General features: G+C 34.3%; 1 long non-coding RNA gene and 1 pseudogene across 2 annotated transcripts in view; one reads left to right on the top strand and one right to left on the bottom strand.

Annotated features, from left to right (window-relative positions):
• The window catches only part of LOC144289010 (uncharacterized), a 327,654-nt gene extending 311,042 nt beyond the window's left edge, over positions 1-16,612 (top strand). Inside the window, exons 8-9 of the long non-coding RNA XR_013357072.1 lie at positions 4,810-4,891; positions 16,559-16,612. This is a non-coding gene — a long non-coding RNA (uncharacterized LOC144289010). The remainder of the gene's footprint in view (positions 1-4,809; positions 4,892-16,558) is intronic.
• The window catches only part of LOC144289009 (large ribosomal subunit protein eL31 pseudogene), a 106,090-nt pseudogene that overhangs the window by 11,874 nt on the left and 73,786 nt on the right, over positions 1-20,430 (bottom strand). The window contains exons 2-3 of the transcript XR_013357066.1: positions 16,910-16,975; positions 8,320-8,399 (exon numbers count right to left, since the gene is read on the bottom strand). The product of XR_013357066.1 is annotated as a large ribosomal subunit protein eL31 pseudogene (transcript). The remainder of the gene's footprint in view (positions 1-8,319; positions 8,400-16,909; positions 16,976-20,430) is intronic.

Raw genomic sequence — 20,430 nt, 5'->3', positions numbered from 1 at the left:
AAATTTGTCGGTAGATTTCATGTTCAGTGTTTTTACCACAGTAAAATAAAAATTAAAATGATCTAACAAAAAGTCAGTTAAATAAATTCATAAAATGTATTTATATTAAACATTCATTACCTTCATGAACCCCAAATACAAATACACTTTAAGAATTTGCTCTTAGGTTCATGATTATATGTCATCATTTTAGTGCCATAGCCCAAATCAATCTGTCTCTACACAGAACTGACTCCATTTTCTCCTTTCAGCGCCATACACAGAAACATTTTCCCAAGCATTTATCTGTCCCCTTTTCTCCAGACCTTCTCTCTTCCTTTAGTACTTTATTAACTTAAGATTTGATTATTACTTCTTGACCAATGATTTCCCCAGTCTGAATCTCTAACATCTTCCTACACTTCTGTTTTTCAACTACCTTGTGTACTCCATCACTTTAATGTCCTATCAGATGTTGTAAATGTGACCTCTTTCCTTCTCCCTTCAGACGAACCCCCCTTTCTAACTTCAGTGTTTTCGGTCATGGCAAAATTCCCTACCTTAATCAGGTTTGGAAAATTAAGTTATTTCAATTTTTCTCTCCTCTTTTACCTCACTATCTATATCCTGTTGGTCAGTAAGTCTAACAATCCTGCCTCCATTATATAATTTCATATATATCCCCATTTCTCTTTAGGCCCTTAACTCTTGCCACAAATAGTGCACTTGTCTAATGAGTTTCTCTTACCTCTAGTCTATCCTATATATTTCTATCAGACTAATTTTTCCAAAGGATATTTAGTCCTATTACTCTCCTGCTCAAAATCCTTACTAGCTCCCAATTACCTAGTGCGTAATAGCTAAAGCACCTCTACAAAGTGGCTCTCATCCTCCTTGCTAGCCTCCTCATACATAATTTCTCACTTAAACTGAATTAATTGTTTAGTATATGTCCTATAGTTTTGTGTTTGTTTTTTAATGGCTCAAAGTGTACTACTTACTCTGCCTGAAGTGCATCCTCTTCCTTTCTCTGTAAATCATGACACAGCTAAAATTGACACAGCTAAAATTGAACTACCATATTGAAGAAGTACATTTGAATTCATTCATTCAATTATTCCTTACCCTGTGATATGCCCTAGTGAACAATATAACATAAGCACAGCTATTTCCCTCAAGAGCTAATAGCCTTTTTGCTCCAATGCAGTGGTCACTCCATCCTCTGAATTTCTGTAATATATTTACATCTTTCCTGTGGTACTAATTTCATAATGAATTTTATTATGGTTATTTGTGTATAAACCATAAAATTATTCATCAAATTGTTTTCACAACTGTTTTTACACAGTTTCAAGAGATATTTGTTAAATAATTAATATATAAGTTCTAAATAAGTGATATTTAAACTCCATTTATTTTTTAGCAATTTGGAAAGGTATTTTTCAGAGCTTAACTTGCTAGTGTGTGGATATGTTCTTCCTGAATGTCTAGAGACATTAATATTATTTCTGACCTTCTAAATTTTTTTCTGATGTGTTGTAAATCTTGCTAAAAAAAAACCTTGCATGTTACTGATGCAAATGTGTTAAATATAAAAATACCTGGAAACAAGCAGATCTTAATCTGACCTATATATTTCTGCCCATCTGCAGTGTCTTTCAGCATCTCACTGGAAATCTTATATCCCTGATTTCTGATTGTCACAAAATTATTTACTGATTGAGTCATTAATATATCTAGGGACTGAAAAAATCTGGCAATTATTAACAAGACTTCTGACTTTGTAAAGATTAGTTTAGAGTACATAGTATCCCTTTAAAATTATCCTTATACAGATCCATTATTTTCTTGCAAGAAGCAATCTTATATAACCTATTTAGGTGATTTAAAAAATAAAAGAAATATAAAGGAAAGCTTGTCTTCATCAGGACCTAATTACCTCTAGTGAGTATAAAAATGGGTTGATATCCCAAAATAAATGTACTTACTCTCACATCTAAGTCCTGTCCTTTTGCTCTGAGATGAATCCATAATGGTTACTCAATACTTTTAGCTTTTCCGGGTTTCTAATCTCATTCACAGATGTGACAAAGGATCTGGATAGTCTAAGTATTCAGATGAATACTAATGAAGTTGGATCTACTAATTTTTCATGGTGATAGTAACAGCCAAAAAACCAGGCCACACTCTTCCACATGGCTACAGTATTGGATGCCCAGAGAGCACACAGTACTTCTGACTATAGAAAAATCATCCCTCCTCTCACAGAGACAGACTCAGCAATGATACGTGGATGAATGCCCTTTGTGGGAAATTCAGAAACCAGTTTAGAGGCTCCTTCCTCCTAAAGTGAGCATGGCACCAGCCTTATCAAATCCAGTAGGAAAATTTCTGATTTTTCACCTTAGTCTCTTCCCCCATCTCAGCACGACACTTCAGGAGAAAACTCCCAACTTCTTGCTGGGAAGGGAAAGAAAAGACCATACAGCCAATGTTCAGACTTTTCAGGGGGTTGTCTAAGGAACTGGTTTCTGTCTCACTCAACTCAAACCACTGAGAAAATCTCTCTAAAGAGAGATGGGTGGCCTGCAGCAGCTCCAGAGAACCTGCAGTATCTCAAATAGACACCAGAGGGAACAAGAGATTAAAAGCTCCTGAAAAAATGATACCAGGAAATTTCTGTAATTTGGCATTTGTATGTTTTAAGGCTAGAGAAGGCAGAGGCACAGAAAAGGGACCCCTAGGAACTCAAGTAACTGCAAATTCAAACAACAATGAGCTACTACTATGTAACTATTTGAATGGCTAAAATCTGGAACACTGACAACACCAAATGCTGATAAGGATGTGGAGCAACAGGACCTCTCCTTCATTGCTGATGAGAATGTAAAATGGCATAGCCACTTTGGAAGACAGTTGGTTGTTTTTAATAAAACTAAACTTAATCTTACCATACAATCCAGCAATCATGCTCTTTGGTATTTAGCCAAAGAAATTGAAAACATGTCTACATAAAAACCTACAGAAGGATGTTTATAGCAGCTTTAATCATAATTGCCAGAACTTGGAAGCAACAAAGATTTCCTTTAGTAGATGAATAGATAAATGGTAAACACATCCAAATAATGGATTATTATTCAGCACTAAAAAGAAATGAGCTATCAAGCCATGAAAAAACACAGAACTTAAAGGCATGTTACTAAGTGGATGAAGCCAATCTGAAAGGCTGCATATTGTATGCATACAAATAAATGACATTCTGGAAAAGGAAAAACTATGGAGACAGTGAAAAGATCTGTAGTTTCCAGGGCTTGGTCAGTGGGAAGGAAATGAAGGAAAAAATGGTAGAGCACAGAAAAATTTTAAGACAGTGAAATTATCTATATGATACTAAAATGATGGGTACATGATATTATACATTTATCCAAATCCACAGAATGTACAATACCTGGCATGGATCCTAATGTAAACTCTAGACTTTGAATGATTATGATGAGGCAGTGTAGGTTCATTGGTGGTGTTAACAAATACACCACTGTTGTGGTAGATGTGGATAATGAAGGAGACAATGTATGCATGGGACAGGGGAGAATGAGAACTCCGTATCTTTTCCTCAATCGTGCTGAGGAAAACTGCTCTAGAAAAATAAAGTCTTTCAAAAACTTTATCTATTATAATAATGGGTATACAATCTAAAAAGGCGTAATTTGTAATGTCAATAACTTAATGTATGTGGGGGAAGACTAATAGTATGGTTTCATATGCAATTGAAGTTATCAGCTTAAAAAAGATTATGATAACTATCAGATATTTTATGTAGTCTCAAGATATACATAAAGAAAACATCTATGGAAGTTTCAAAAAAAAAGAAAATGAGAATAGAATCAAAACATGTCCAAAAAAAAAAAAAAATCAATGAATCAGAAAAGAAGATAGCAAGAGAGGGAAGGAGGGACAAAGAAGCTACAAGACAGAGAACAATTACCAGTAGCAATAGTAAGGCCTTTTCTTATTTTACTGACAAAAAAAAAAAAAAAAATCTAGATCCATTCCCTCGTTGTGAAGATATTTTCCTGGATTTTCTTCTAGAAGCCTTATTGTTTTAGCTTTTAAATTTAGATCTATGACCCATAACTAATTAATTTTTATAAATGGTGCATTATAGTAGTTGAAGTTCATTTTCAATATGGATATCTACTTATTGAAAAAGCTTTCATTCCTTATTAGCACTTTTGTTAAAAATGAATGGTCTAGGGGCACCTGACTGGCTCAATTTGTTAATCATCCAACTCTTGATTTCAGCTCAAGTCATGATCTCAGGGCTGTGAGATCAAGCCCCATGTCAGGCTCCCTGCTGGGCATGAAGCCTGCTTAAGATTCTTTCTTTCCCTCTGCGCCTCCCTCGCCTCTCTCTCTCCCTCTCTCTCTCTCCTAAATAAATAAATAGAAAGAAAGAAAAAGAAAGAAAGAATAGAATAGAAGAATAGAATAGAATAGAATAGAATAGAATAGAATAGAATAGAATAGAAAAGCGTGATCTATTTTGGGATTCTTTAATAGTCTATTGATATTTGTCTACCTTTAGTAAGAACCATTGTATACTGATTGAATATATTCTTGGATCAATCTAGATATTGAAAATAAATGAACTATGCTTTGGCATTATAATATCGACCTTCATTAAGGAACAGTTATTTGAAACTCACTATTATATATATCATGAAAATGTTAAGTGCGTTATATCGTTTCTCCTTCATAACCACAGTAGAAATGTCTTACAAGTTTTAATACCAGGAAAAATAATGTATCTGTCTCCTCTGTAATCCATAGGCATTCATTTTATGGAGCTGTACATCCTGACAACTAGGAAGATAAGAAACTATTTTATTGGGAGGCCTCGGTGGCTCAGCAGGTGAGCATATTGCCTTTGGCTCAGGGCGTGTTCCCGGGATCCGGGATGGAGTCCCGCACTGGGCTTCCCTGTGGAGAGCCTGCCTATCCCACTGCCTGTGTCTCTGCCTGTCTCTTTGTCTCTCATGAATAAATAAATAAATCTTTAAAAAAAAAGAAAACAAAAAAGAAAAGAAAAGAAACTATTTTATTGATCAATTCTAAAAATTCCATAGAAAACTTTATTGTGGGCCACCTGGATAGCTCCACGGTTGAGCATCTGCCTTCAGCTCAGGTCATAATCCCCAGGTCCTGGGATTGAGTCCTGCGTTGGGCTCCCCGCAGAGAGCCTGCTTCTCCCTCTGCCTGTGTCTCTGCCTCTTTCTCTGTGTGTCTCATGAATAAATAAGTAAAATCTTAAAAAAAAAAATTTCTCCTAGCTTACCATTCATTGTATGTACATATGCAACCCAAATCAAATCCCTTTTAGGAATGACCCAGAATCTAAAATAAACACTATACTCACTGTGTCTTTGAAAATGTTTTACAATTGAGAATAATAGCATTTCATTTAGTTTAAATTTATCAAAATCTAAATAGAAGCCCCTATCTTTTGGCTTGCTATCATATAAACTAATGGGAAGGTAGAGCAAGGGCTTAGTAGTTCTGTTACATGTGTAGGTTCATGTCAGTTTCTTCTTTATTTCCTTGTGTCCCCAGCCGGGCCATGGTCTTTTTTTGGATCTAGTTTATAGTGTACAGATAAGCATATTTTAAAGGAAAAGTGGTATAGGGCTCTGCTTTTACACCACTAACTGTAAATGGGACCACTGTACTTAAAGGATGCTTGAAGAGACTTCAAAGGGAATTTATTTTATACTTTTTGTAAGAGGAGGAAAAAGAGAAAAAAGCTGGAGCACCAATTACATACATCAGGAAGTATCAATGAGTTTGTAGTGTTCCTGTTTCCAACTTTTGCCTGGCAGGTGGGGTGATGCAGACTGTACTAAAAGACATCTTTCTCATGTCTCATTTTTCTCATGTCTCATGTTTCCCAGCCCATAGAGAATACCAACTTCAAGAATAAGATACCTGAAGTATATTCCCAGAATTATCAGCTGTAGGTATATTCCCAGAAGTATCAGCTAATGTAATGCCTATTTTTCTATCAGGCACTATTGACTTTTCTTTCATCTGAAAAGTTATTGATTATCCTCTCTATTTTTGGCATTGCTCTATGCATTAGGATTAAGAAGTAAGATATGGATCTGTAGATGAAAATGCTTGATTCTGAAATAGCAACAATCCTCAGCCACTTCAACTCTTTCTTCCCTGTCCTTTTTCACATTGCAAATCAGTTGTTCAGCTTTTGAGAACTGAATATTTATTACTACTTGAAGGTACCGGTCAGGTGAAAGGTATTCCATACAATGAAATGAAATGAATCTAACAGGTCCACTTTAGTCTATGAAGAAGAAATTGAAATCACACAGGAAGAATAAAATTAGTTCATTGAATTATAATCTCTCTTATCACTAGAGACAATAATTTTTGAATAAGTTTAAGCACAAATACATCCAAGAATCCAAAAGTGACAAAGATAATATTTCAAAATTGTATGATCCAAGTAGTAATATTTCTCATATATAACTTTTCACTTAATTCCAATCAGTAAAACAACATAGTATGTATGGATACTATTAAAAAAATCTGAGGGTATTCAAAAAACCACTAGAACTGATAATTCAGTAAAGTTGCAGGATAGAAAATCAATGTGCCAACATCAGTTGCATGTCCATATACTAATAATGAAGCAGCAGAAAGAGAAATTAAGAAAATAATCCCATTTAAAATTGCACCAAAAATAATAAGATAACTAGGAATAAACCTAACTAAAGAGGTGAAAGACCTATACTCTGAAAACTATAAAACATTGATAAAAAAATTGAAGACAACACAAAGGAAATGGAAAGACACTCCCTGTTCATGGATTGGAAGAACAAATATTGTTAAAATGTTTATAGTACCCAAAGCAATCTCTAGATTTAATGCAATCCCTATCAAAATACCAACAGCATTTTCACAGAACTAGAACAAATCCTAAAACTTATATGGAACTGCAAAAGACCATAAATGGTCAAAACAATTTGGAAAAACAAAGTAAAGCTGGAGGTAGGACAATTACAGAATTCAAGTTACATTACAAACCTGCAGCAATCAAAATAGTATAGTACTGGCACAAAAAGAGACACATAGATCAATGGAACAGAACAGAAAACTAAGACATAAACCCACAATTATATGATCAATTAAACTTCAAAGAAATAGGAAAGAATATCCAATGGGAAAGTTTGTTCAACAAATGGTGTTGGGAAAACTGGTCAGCTACATGCAAAAGAAGGAAACGACCATTTTCTTATACCACAAACAAAAATAAATTCAAAATGGATTAAAGACCTAAATGCAATGACTAGAAACCATAAAAATCTAGAAGAGATCACAGGTAGTAATTTCTCTGACATCGGCCATAGCAATATTTTTCTAGATGTTTCCTAAGGCAAGGGAAATAAAAGCAAAAATAAACTATTGGGATTATATCAAAGTAAAAAGCTTCTGCAGAGCAAAGGAAACAACAAAACTAAGAAGTAAATCTAAATGGGAGAAGATATTTGTAACTAATATATCCAATACAGGGTTAGTATCCAAAATATATAAAGAATTGATACAACTCAATACCCAAAAAACAAATAACTCAATTAAAAATGAGCAGAAGACATGAACAGATGGTTCTCCAAAGAAGACCTACAGATGGCCAACAGACATATGAAAGGATGCTCAACATCAGTCACCGTTAGGGAAATGCAAATCAAAATTACAATGAGACATCACCTGACACCAATCAGAACGGCTAAAATAAAAAACACAAGAAACAACAAGTGTTGGCAAAGATGCCATTTGTAAGAACATGGACGGAACCAGAGAGTATTATGCTAAGTAAAATAGAGGAAAACAAATACCATATGATTTCACTCATATGTGGAATTTAAGAAAACAAATGAGCAAAAGGGAAAAAAAGAAAGAGAGACAAACCAAGAAACAAACTTGTATTATGGAGAACAAAACTGATGGTTAACAGAGTGGGTCAGTGAAAGAGGGATGGGGAAATAAGGGATAGGGATTAAGTAGTTCACTTGTTTTGATGAGCACCAGATGATGTACGGAATTTTTGAATCACTATATTGTACACCTGAAAGTAATATAACTGAATTTACAAAAAGCTCAGAGTATGATTCAATAATTCAGTGAGTTCAGTTGTTTATTCAGGGATAATTGCCAAGGCAGTCACTGAAAAATGTTCCTTAAAATACAAAGATCCAAGATTTGAGAAAGAATGATCTAAAACACCATACATATCTTCAGGCACAACTGACACTTCCCACTGTAGCTCACCTCATCATTGCCAGTGTGTAATCATCTCCTGGCTGCCATCTTGGGGCGGCTGGTTTGACAGAAATAAGTAATATTGAAATCTGTCAGAGATGGAGAACACAGCAAAGATCAGCTACGGAGAGCAAATCTAACAGAAGAGAGCACTTGGAATTATAGCTATTTATCTCAAACCCAAAGATATCATCAAATGATGAAAAGAAGGAGTTATTGGTAACAAAATGTTTTTAAAGACATTGTAACTATTTTATAATTAATTACTTTAGACTTACCAAAAAGCCAAAATATGCAACAACAAAAAAAAGTATCATAGAAAGTATTATACTAGGTATAGCCATCAAATTTTGGAGATAAGCCTACTACCTTTCCAGCACTCCCAACTCATTAACCTAAATAGGACTCCAATAATTCATTATGTTTAGAATAGCACAAAAATGAACCTTTTAAGTATACTGACAGTAGTAACAGAAAATAAAATATTCAGACATTACATTTTCCTGAGTTTGTCTTTCATTCAAAGTCTCTCCTCTGATCTTCAAATTGAAGCTATTATTTGTAGAAGCACTCTGAATAATAGATGAATCAGAGACAATGGCATGAATATCAGGATTAATATTTCGTTCACGTGAATATTTGACGAAAGAACAGCAATGAATTAACTGGAGTTTCTTCACTATATACTTAGTAGAAGTATGGTACATAGCTGCTGCTTTTTTTTTTTTTTTTTTTTTTTTTTTAGCTATTGCTTATTAACTTTGACAATAGTTGATCCATGTCACAGAAATGAGACATACAGTATAGGGAATACAGTCAACAGTATTATAACAGCATTGTATAGTGACAGATGGTAGCTACACTTGCAGCGAGCATAGCATAGCATATAGAGTTGTTAAATCACTGTTGTACACCAGAAATTAATGTAACATTGTGTATCAACTATAATCCAATTTTTTAAAGTTTTTAATTAAATTAAATTAGAGCTAAAAAGATTAATAATGAATCCAAAACAGAAAATCTCAAAGCATTGTTATTTGGTAGTGAAACGAGGCCAGAGGAAAGCTGGTCTTCATTTTTCTGAAGAAAACTCAGATAAATAAATCAGTGAAAATAAAATATTTTATTTTTTAAAAGATTTTATTTATTTATTCATGAGAGACAGAGACAGAGAGAGAGAGAGAGGTAGAGACACAGGCAAAGGGAGAAGCAAGCTCCATGCAGGGAGCCTGATGTGGGACTCATTCCCCGGTCTCCAGGATCATGTCCTGGGCTGAAGGCGGCACTAAACCACTGAGCCACCCGGGCTTCCCAGAGTATATTTTAAAATAAGGAAAACAAATAGAAAAAAAGAATATATCTTCTTGGTTTAGCTAACAGTTTGATTTCATAAATTCAAAAGCACTGATTGCTTACCTATTTCTAAAAACTGGAGATCCAACAGTGAGATACTTTGTCTGCCCTCAAGTAATTTAGAATCTAGTGAGAGACACAGGTGCTTATGCAATCACACTGAAAAATAAGGACTCTGTAGTAGAGCCAGGATAGAGTATTATGCTAGTACCGTGAGGACCATAAACAAGTTTTATAAAGTCAGGACAGACTTCTTGATCTTCACACCTAAGCTAAAACCAGAAGGAAGGTATTAGATGGGTTAAACAGCAGAAGAATCAGTAAATTTTGACAACTAACAAATGCCAACTACCATGACCCATTGAGACAATGCACAAAACAATAAAGTATATATAATTTATATATTATATAATTAGGCACCTCAGAGTTCCCAAATATTCAATCATTGCACATTGTGGTACTAATTATAGTATGCCCACTTCGTGAACTATTGTATAGGCAATAAAATGAAAATGATTGTGGTAGATTTGTACTGTCCTCACTTAAGCAGGATATGTATTTCCCTTTTCTGCACAGTTCTGAATTAGGAATGCTAGAATGGGCCATTTCCAGTGAGATTTGGCAAGTGAAGTAAAGCTGGGCATCTGTATCTTTTCTCATGGAGAAGTGCCATGAGGAGTACCCCTTCCTGTTGCAGATCCTGCTTGTCATTGTTGGGTGGGTTAGCAGCCAGGCTGTAGCTCCTTCAGCTCCCCAAGATGCTCCTTCAGCACCATCCCCAGCTGGGGGCCACGTGTGTGTTTTCCAGTTGAGGGAGGATGCCTGCTACTCTTTGCAGAGTTCTCTCCATCATCAAAGCTGGAGGTTTGGAGGCTGTGAGAAGCCAGTCTCAGTTCCAGTCCAGTTTTATCAGTCCCAGATCACCCTGCTGGGTTCCTAGAGTATTAGACTCCTCTACTTTCTGGCTCTCCTTCTCCCTAGATGGCCTGCCCTGCTAACTTCAGGCTCTTGCACCAAAGGACAGCTTCACATAGACTGTTTATCCTGCCTTCGCAGCTGCATAACATCAAATCCTTATAATAAAATCCCTTCTTTTATCTTTTGATCAAGCCCTGACTGCTACAATGATGCCTTTGCATCCTATATGACAACACTAGGAAAGCAATTATGGCATAATATTAAGTTAAAAGCATTGGCATGCAAATTTTATGTAAATTTTAATTTCAATAATTTAAATGTAAATGAATCTAAAATTCACCAAAATATTAAGTGTGATTTTATTTGGAAAAGTGGGACAATGTGTGAATTTTTGTCTTCTTTATACCTTTCAGTGTTTCTACTTTTTAAAAATGAATATTCGTTAATTTTTAAAACTTAAATCAGCAACAAAATATAAACTTGTTTTTGTGACAGTAAATCTTCAGAATAAAGAAAAAGCAGTCACCTCACCATGTGATTGTAGGTTCTCTTTATTCACATAAATGCATCCTCGGGGCTTTCTAAATGCTGATAATTAAAAAACATAGGAGTGGAAGGGGTTGTAAACAATTAGAGCTACATTTTCAATATGTTCTGCAAAGACTCAACTATCAAACTTCATGAATGCTAATTTGAAAAACTGGGTCATATTCCCCAGCACAACTTCATATAACTTTTTCTGGGGAAGGAGGTTAGGTTTAAGAGACCTGTTGGCAAATTCATTGAAACTATATGTTTAAAATGTAAATTTAAGCTCTTACATATATATACACATCTATCTTATGTCCTATCCCCACAATACACATACGTCACATTCAAATAAGTTCCTATTTCTAATATCTAATCCCAACTTTTGAATAAATTCAATATTTTTACTTAAAAATTATACATATATACATATATATGTATTCACAATTTTTGAACTTTGAAATAGTTAAAGTAATAATTTTTTGTATGTTTAAAGCAAGTCACCATTTACAAAGGACTTACATAAAACCATGAAAAGACACTGTTGGTTTTTTTTTTAAAGATTTTATTTATTTATTTGAGAGATATAGAGAGAGAACAAGAACATGATCAGGGAGAGGGGCAAAGGGACAAGCAGACTCTACACTGAATGTGGAGCCAGACCTGGGTTTGATCCCAGGACCATGAAATCAGGACCTGAGCTGAAGTCAGAGGCTTGGCTGATTGAGCCACCCAGGTGCCCTAAGACAATGTTGTTTTTTAATCCTTGAAGATACTGAGGCCTAAAGAGATTAAGAAATGAAGTTAGGGTTCTACTTATACTTTATTGCCATGATCATTGACTTTAGAAAAAACAATTATTTGGTTACTTACAAAAGTGACCTTCCTTGACACCCCCAAAATTAAAGGTGGTAGTTAGCTCCTTTAACAAACATTCACATATCCTGCAACATATTTGTTTTCTGCTATTAAGCAAATCTATTCTTATAGTTATTTGTTACATAAGCATAATAGTATGGTTTAGACTAATGAATGAATTTGATATTATTAATGATACAAGAATATGAGTTTGTCTTTGTAACCAAAACAAATTATACATTGGTATCCCTAGAGAAGATAGACCATAAATATAGATTCTTTCCTATCAGATAAAATCTATGTAACTTACAAAAAAAATTGATTTAGCTCTATTTGTGAAAGGATTATTACTTTGTCAAGAAGGCATTAGCCTATTGCACTACTTTAGTGGAAGAGTTTGGGAATGCTCTTTCCAGTGAATGGCCAGGTTATCTTTGCACAAGTAAGACAAATATTCATAGATGTGCACTTTGTTTCTATAAATCAAGAGCACAGTATGTCCATTTTTAATTTAATCATCTCGTGCAAGAATAAGCACATTAGAGCCAGCCCATGTGCCAAATCCAGCCCACCACCGTTTTTGTGTGGTAAATGAGATAAGAAGTTTTTTCATTTTGAAATGTTTGGAAAAATAAAGAATATTTTGTGAACCATAAAAAGTATATGATATCAAATTTCAGAGCCCATAAATAAAGTTTTATTGAAACCCAGTCCAGCTCATTTTTAAATATTGCCCCTCATGGGAACAAAATAAGACACAGTGATGGCTTTTATAAGTTACAGGTTCTTCTGTGGATGAATGACAAATGTAAACTAGACACAAATTACTATGTAAGCCATTTCTGAAAAAAATCAAAAATATTTTGTTACACTATAAAAAAATATTCCCACTAGACTTATATCACATGGGGAGCGGGAGTAAGCATTCACACATAATATACTTTACTTAAATGGTTTATTTTAGAGATAAAATGATAGATATTCATTGTGGAACCAAATTGGATACACTAGAATTTCAATCCCTTCCAAAGATTACAAAATCTTCTTTTCTACAGACTAAATGCAGTATAACATCTCTCCCTGTTCCCGTTTGTGACCTAGATAAGAATAAGAGGGTGATATGTTCTGTAGGTCACTATGCAAAGTAGGCCAAAGAGAAAGAGATAGAGAAAGAAATTAAAATTAATGATAAGAAAATTACCCCTGCTGTGATACCATGAGGTGCTAAAAAAACTCTCAGCGCTTGGAACTGTGGTCATGACAACCTATAAACTCAACCTTAGTGACACCAGTTTGAAATTGTATAGCTGTTGAGCTGAAATAAAATGCTAAACTGGATAAGTCCCTTTGTTCCTTACAGCTACAAGTTATTTATTGATAGTTCATTTCTGTAGCTGTTATGTTGCGGGGAATCCTCCTGCACCATTGGTTTGCAGAAAGCTCTAAACCAAACAATTGCAAGTGGTTCAAAGTCTCATGTAAGCTCCTGGATTTCATTAAGGAGGATTTACAATTGATATCCATGGTTTGTAATCCTTACTAGATCCAGAGGAATATTCAAAGAATTGAAGAAACGTACATTTCAATTCTTTAGTTACTTTGTCAGTCTAATGTCCATTAATGATAAGCAAATGCACTTGTGCTTGTACTGACTCTTTTATTCCCAATTTAGGGATTACTTACGTTTTTATTTTAGATTTTTTTATTTTTACTTATGTTTTTAAATGATGGTAAATGTCTGTATTGCTGAGTCCCAGCCCATCACAGTTACACTTTTTAGGTATAGCACAGTGGTAAATCAGAACTTAATCTTTTTTTTGCTACTAATAAAGCAAATTGTTCTAAATTGTTTTTACATGTGTTAAAGTTCACAACAGATAATATAATTATAGCAATGTTTTTTGCACTCTTATTATATGTAATGCAGTGTTAAGCACTTAATTTTCATTATCTTATTTATAACAACCTTATGATCTAGATGCTGTTATTATTCCCATTTTACACATGAGAAAACAGAGCCTCACAGAGGCTACTTTAATATCTAATAGATATTAGAAGTAAAGTAATTAATCAGTATTAGAGTCAAGATTGAAATCTATGCTTGCTGACATCCAAAACTGTGCTCTTATCCACCATTATGACTTCCTGTTTCCCATGCATGGAGACAAATAGGTTAGAAAAGAATTCCCTGCATAGATTTATTGTATTATTTGTCTGATTATTAACAAACATCAGCATTAGTTATAAGTCTGGCAAGGCAGATATTTTTGTGAAAGGAGCAGGGGCTTTGGAAGCAGGCTTACCTGAGCTTGATCCTGAACTCCTTATTTGTACACTGCCTATAAATAATATTACCGCTTATTCCTCTGCAAAACAGAGGTGATAGTCACTACCTTAAGATTGTTAGTAAGTATTAAATAAGGTAAGGTGTGTGTAGTAGCTAGCACAAAATGGGCACAAAATAATTATTTTTTCCTCCTGTCTATATTTTTTGCTTGTGCATAACTTCTTTTCCAAAGAAAAGCTGACCTAATGTCTCGATCATTCCTTAATATGAAGAATCCAGGTCCTACATTAAATTCAAACATAGAATTTTTCATATTTATCACAGGTTCATTAAACACCATAGTAAAATTGAGTTTGCATCTTTTAAAATCACAGGAAAAGCATTGACCTGGAAATCCTTTGAAATGGTAAAGCCCAGCCCAACTCTTCCGGATGTTTCTTACAAACAGTAACAATCCTGGCAGAGGAAATCTTGGAGGAAAGAAATTGAGAGCAAGAACCGAAGGGCACGCTAGCATACTAGGCAGTATACAGGGAGGGAGAGAAAGGAAAGGGAGTCTCTCAATGCAACCCTCAGAGAATTCTGGTTCAGCATCAGACCAAGGAAGAACACACACTTCTCCCGTGCCTTTCTGATGTTGATGTTTTACGTGTTACTTTCCTGGACCATGGATAGATGTGATTCTCTAAAAATGTCCTGGTGACTTCTAATAGCCAATGGGTGCTTACACTCAACAAGAAAAAACAAAATCTGAAATATTTCACCTTAAGTTTGTAATGGTAGTCAGCTAGCTCACTGGCAAAAGTAAGGTTTTCAATATGGGAAGCAAACAATGATATTGGAATATGACTGTTCTTATGACTATTTTAAACATTAAAAAAAATAAGTAAAGGTATAATGCTAACATTTAAAAACAAGAAGTATCAATAGTAACTGGCTATTTTAACGTTTAAAATGATTGAGGTTACTCTGGCCAAAATTAATACGTGTAATTTTTTTTGTGTTAACACTTTTCAGATATTGCAGTTTAGCAGCATCATATATTGCAAATCATGTAAATCATTTAATTTCTGTTAACATTTGCCAAGAAGGAAAAAACAGAAGTATTTTAAGAAATAAGGTCAATATTATTTAGAAGTTTTAGATTTCCCAAAATCTTCTTAGTTTTATATTAAAAATCCTTAGTTTTATATTACAAGTCTTTTATTTAAGAAGTAGTTCTGGAACGCCTGGGTGGCTCAGCAGTTCAGTGTCTCCCTTTGGCTCAGGATGTGATCCTGGGGTCCTAGAATAGAGTCCCATATCGGGCTCCCTGCATGGAGCCTGCTTCTCCCTCTGCCTATGTCTCTGCCTCTCTCTCTCTGTGTCTCTTGTGAATAATAAATAAATAAAATCTTAAAAATAAGTAAATAAAAAAAGAAGTAGTTCAAAGTAGGTATTTATAACTTGTTGACTTCTTTGATTATAATTTTTTTAAAGGAAAGAAAGAAGAAAATATATTCTAAATTTTAGATATATACATAAAAATAAACACATATACAAATATATACATAAATAAAGGAGGAAGAGCACATTTTAAATTATATGTATTATAGGTATATATACACATAAGAGTGTGTGTGTGTGGGGGGGGTCATATGACATATAGGTTTCCAAACATATAAGTTTGTAAAATTATACTTAAATATTCTTAGAGAAAGATACAGCCATTTGTTAAGTAGAATTATAAAATGTTTTAAATCTTTCCTATTTAAAAAGCAAATGTCAGTAGTCTGCTATTGTAAAAGGCACTGTGATGCTCTGAAAATGGTATGGACTTCGAGATTAAGTAAACTTGAGGCCATACCCTCTCCAGCTTCCTAAATCTGTCAGTCTAGCCTCAGTCACATTACCTGACTTGTCTCCCCACCCCTCCTCTTTTCTTCCCTCTTCTCTTGCAAATATTTTTTTAAAGAGAAAATGAGATAAGGTTTATAAAAATGTCTAGCACATAAAAGCCACTAATATATGAACATATGCAGGGGCACCTCGGTAGCTCAGTTGGTAAAGAGTTAGACTCTTGGTTTCAGCTCAGGTATGATCTCAGGGTCATGAGATAGAGCCCTGTATCAGACTCTATGCTCAGCACAGAGTCTACTTAAGATTCTCTCCTTCTGTTCCCACCTTACCACACATGCAATCTCATGTGCTCTCTCTTTCTCTCTCAAATAAAATAAAATAAAAATATATATATATATATATATATATGAACATATACAGTGGAATGTTTATAAAAATTGTAATTGGGACTGCTTTTCTCTCCAGGGCCTCAGATAAAGCTAGAAGTGACTGAGAAGGCACGAAAGCAGAGCATAGCTTTGGATGGACTCATGAATGAGAGGAAGAGGTAGGTCGAACATATATTAAGCAAATAGTGATATTATAGATTTATATCACAAAACATCAATTTATGAAATACAAATGTACGAAATGCTCTAATGAAAAGAAAACATTTGTCAGACGAACACAACAAATAAAACAACTCCATGTTGCTTATAAGAAGGCTGGCAAAGATGTAGGTAATGGGAACTCTCAGGTACTGCTACAAAAATGGAAAATAAAATAACCAGTTTTACAAGTGGTTTGGAGTTCTTTTAAAATCAAATATAATCCTACCTTTTGATGCAGCAAATTCTATCCCTGGTATAGACCAACAAAAATGTGAGTATAGCAGCCAGATGCCTGGGGAAAAACAGACCATAATCTTAGAAAGTAAGATCGTGCTTACCTTGGGAGTGATTAAATGGAAATATTCCCTTCATAATAAATTATTGAGATGTATAATCATTGTATACTCTTTTTTCTGCATGTTTCTTTTATTAAAACAACTTTTAAAATAAAATATAATGATGGGGGATGCCTGGGTGGCTCAGCAGTTGAATGTCTGCCTTCGGCCCAGGGCGTGATCCTGGAGTCCCAAGAATGAATCCCACATTAGGCTCCCTGCATAGAGCCTGCTTCTCTCTCTGCCTGTGTCTCTGCCTCCCTCTCTCTCTTGTGTCTCTTAGGAATAAATAAATAAAATCTTATATATATATATATATATATGTATATATATATACATATGTATATATATAATGATTAAATTGACTTTATTAAAAAATACAAAAATTAAGTAAAAATATTACCAATAAATCAAGGCATGCAATTTGAGTAACCTGGTGAGAATGGAGTGGTAGTCTTTGCTCTATTTAGTTGTGCTGTATTTCCACAATAAAAAATGTCTTGTCCAACTCAATATGACACATGTAGATAAGAGTTAGAAAGATTAAAGGTACAGACAATGGAGGTACCTGGGCAGCTCGGTCAGTTGGACATTTGCCTTCGGTTCAGGTCATGATCCCAGGGTCCCAGGATCGAGCCCCACCTCAGGCTCCCCGTTCGGTGGGGAGTCTACTTCTCCCTCTGCCCCTACCCCTGGTCATGCTCTCTCATTCTCTCTCTCTCTCTCTCTCTCTCCCTGTCAAATAAATAAAATCTTTGAAAGAACGAAAGAGGTGCAGAGAATGACTTTTGCAACAATATTTTCTTCATGTGGAACAAAGTGGCCTTTGGAGGAATGAAGCTATAAGCTAGGTCTTTGTGGTCTTGCACTAAAGCAAAGGAATAAAATGGGCTAGATACTAATTACCAATGAATGTACATTCAGTTGGCATTATTATACACCATGTATATCTAGCATATTGAAAAGCCAAATGGAAGGCTGAATTTACATTATACGAACATCTCATAGAGCCATGCTTTGTAAGAGATATGTTCAAATGAGCACTTATACTGGGAACTAGTGTATACTTAATTCCTTGGCATTAATAGCTAAGTAACACACTCCAAATGGTTAAATCACTTTTATTTTATTAAAAAATAGTTACTTTTAACTGATCTTTTCCTTAAGGAAATATTTTAGCTCTTTTTTTGCAAAAACAGGCCTGTCAATTTTATTTTAAATATGTATCTGTTCACATTGCAATCCACAAAAAGCTTGCAGATGCTGACAAAGATTAAGTGACTACTTCTAAATAAATAAATAAATAAATAAATAAATAAATAAATAAATATTTCAGTACTGAAAACAACTAAAATGTTCACTCCTTTAAAAATTAAAAAAAAAAAAAAACCTCCACAATCATCTGTGACCATTGATGTGAAATTCATGATCTCACCAACAATCACTGTATTGTTAGCACATATTTTGAATTAAGTAGTCACATGTGCTAGGTAGCCTGACAGTGTGCAAAGTGTTCCTGGTCTGCTTTTCATGACATCACCAGTTAAGAAACATGTACTTATCTTAAAATTCTATAGTATCTGGATTCAATTCTCTGGGTTTAAATAATCAACCTAATAATTTTGAATGTGGCTTTGGAAAAATTACTTAACCATATCTCTTTGGATTCTTCTGCCTATAAAATAAAAATACATACTTCCAAATTTGCTGTGAAGATTAAAAAGAGAATGCGTGGGTGGCTCAGTTGATTGAGAGTCTGATTCTTGGTTTCAGCTCAGGTCATAATCTCAGGGTCATGAGATGGAGCCCTGTGTTAGACTTTGTGCTCAGTGAGAAGTCTATTTGAGATCCTCTCCCTCTGCCCCCCTCAAATAAATAAATAAATCTTAGAAAAAAAGAGAGAATCCATTAAAGTGCTTAATATAGAGTCTGGCATTTGTAAATGCTAAATGAATGTTAACTATTATTATTTTTATTATCTTACTGTGTTGTTCTTAGTACATCCTGTTATTTTGTGGCAGCTCCAACTCACCAGAATTTATATTTTATTCTGTATTTATAGATTAAAAAAATATCTTGAATGTCTTTTCCTGAATTCAGTAGGTGGCTCAAATAATTCATTTAGATATGTTCTAATTGCTTGATTGACAAACAAACTTGATTGCTTCATTTCCCTTCCTTCATTCATTCATTAACAAGAATATATTTAACGTGAATTAAAAGGAAGTTGGGAATAAAAATAGCATCAATTGTATTCTAAAAGATCTTATAATCCGGAGGGAGAAACAAAAATATGTAAACTAGTAAACAGAAAGAAAATAGATATGTGATGACAGAAGTCAATTCAAAAATAATAATATCTGATGAATCCACCTTTTATGGTTGGAGAAGGAGATTTGAAAACTAAAACTTGTTATTTACAAAAGCCCTCCTGATCTTCCTCTAAATTCCATAGCCTCTCTGCCTGTGTTGACTGACAACCCTTACTCCTTGACCTGTCTTTGTAGCTTTTCCACCTACTTCAGCCCTGCATGCTGCTTTGGAGTCATGGCATGGAGAGCATTTGCTGCTGTTGCTTACCAACCATCTATTTCCCCCACTTTCTGGTAACAACTTCCCTTATAATAAAAACATTGAAACAGAAATTGTCCCCAAATCTGGTCAGAACAGAAAGCTAACTAAAATGACTCAGTTTCTAAAGAATAATTGGGACTTCTATACAAATTACTTTTTTGTCATTAGAATATTTCTTATTTAAAAAAAGAATATTTCTTATTGTGGTAAAATATATGTAACTTAAGATGTACTGTTTTAACTATTTTTATGTGTACAGTAGCATTAAGTACATTCACATTGCTGTGTATCCATCAGCACCATTCATCTCCAGAAATTTCTCATCTTCCCAAACTGAAATTCTGTCCTCATTAAACACTGACTTCCCATTCTCCCTCCTTCCAACAACACCCATTCTCTTTTCTGTCTCTAAAAATTTGATTACTCCAGGTACCTCATGTAAGTAGAATCATACAATATTTGTCCCTTTGTGAATGATTTCTTTCACTTATATAATGTCTTCAAGGTTCATCCCTGTTGTAGTATGTGTTAAATTTCCTTCTTTTTTAAGATTGAGTAATATCCCATCACATGCATACACCACATTTTGTTTATCTGTTCATCCATCAATGGACACTTGGGTTTTGTCTGTCTACCTTTTGGCTATTATGAATAATGCTACTATGAACATGGATGTACAAATATTGATTTAAGTCCCTGCTTGCATTTTTTTTTTGGGTGTATACCCAGGAGAGGAATTGCTAGATCATGTGGTCATTCTATATTTAATTTTTTAAGGAATAGTCATACAATTGTCCACAGCAGCTGCATCATTTACAGTGCCCAAGGGTTCCAATTT

Source organism: Canis aureus, chromosome 18 (assembly GCF_053574225.1).
Source record: "Canis aureus isolate CA01 chromosome 18, VMU_Caureus_v.1.0, whole genome shotgun sequence".
NCBI classification, from domain to species: Eukaryota; Metazoa; Chordata; class Mammalia; order Carnivora; family Canidae; genus Canis; species Canis aureus.
Note: the sequence above shows the minus strand (reverse complement) of the source record. Positions and strands in the feature narration are given on the sequence as shown.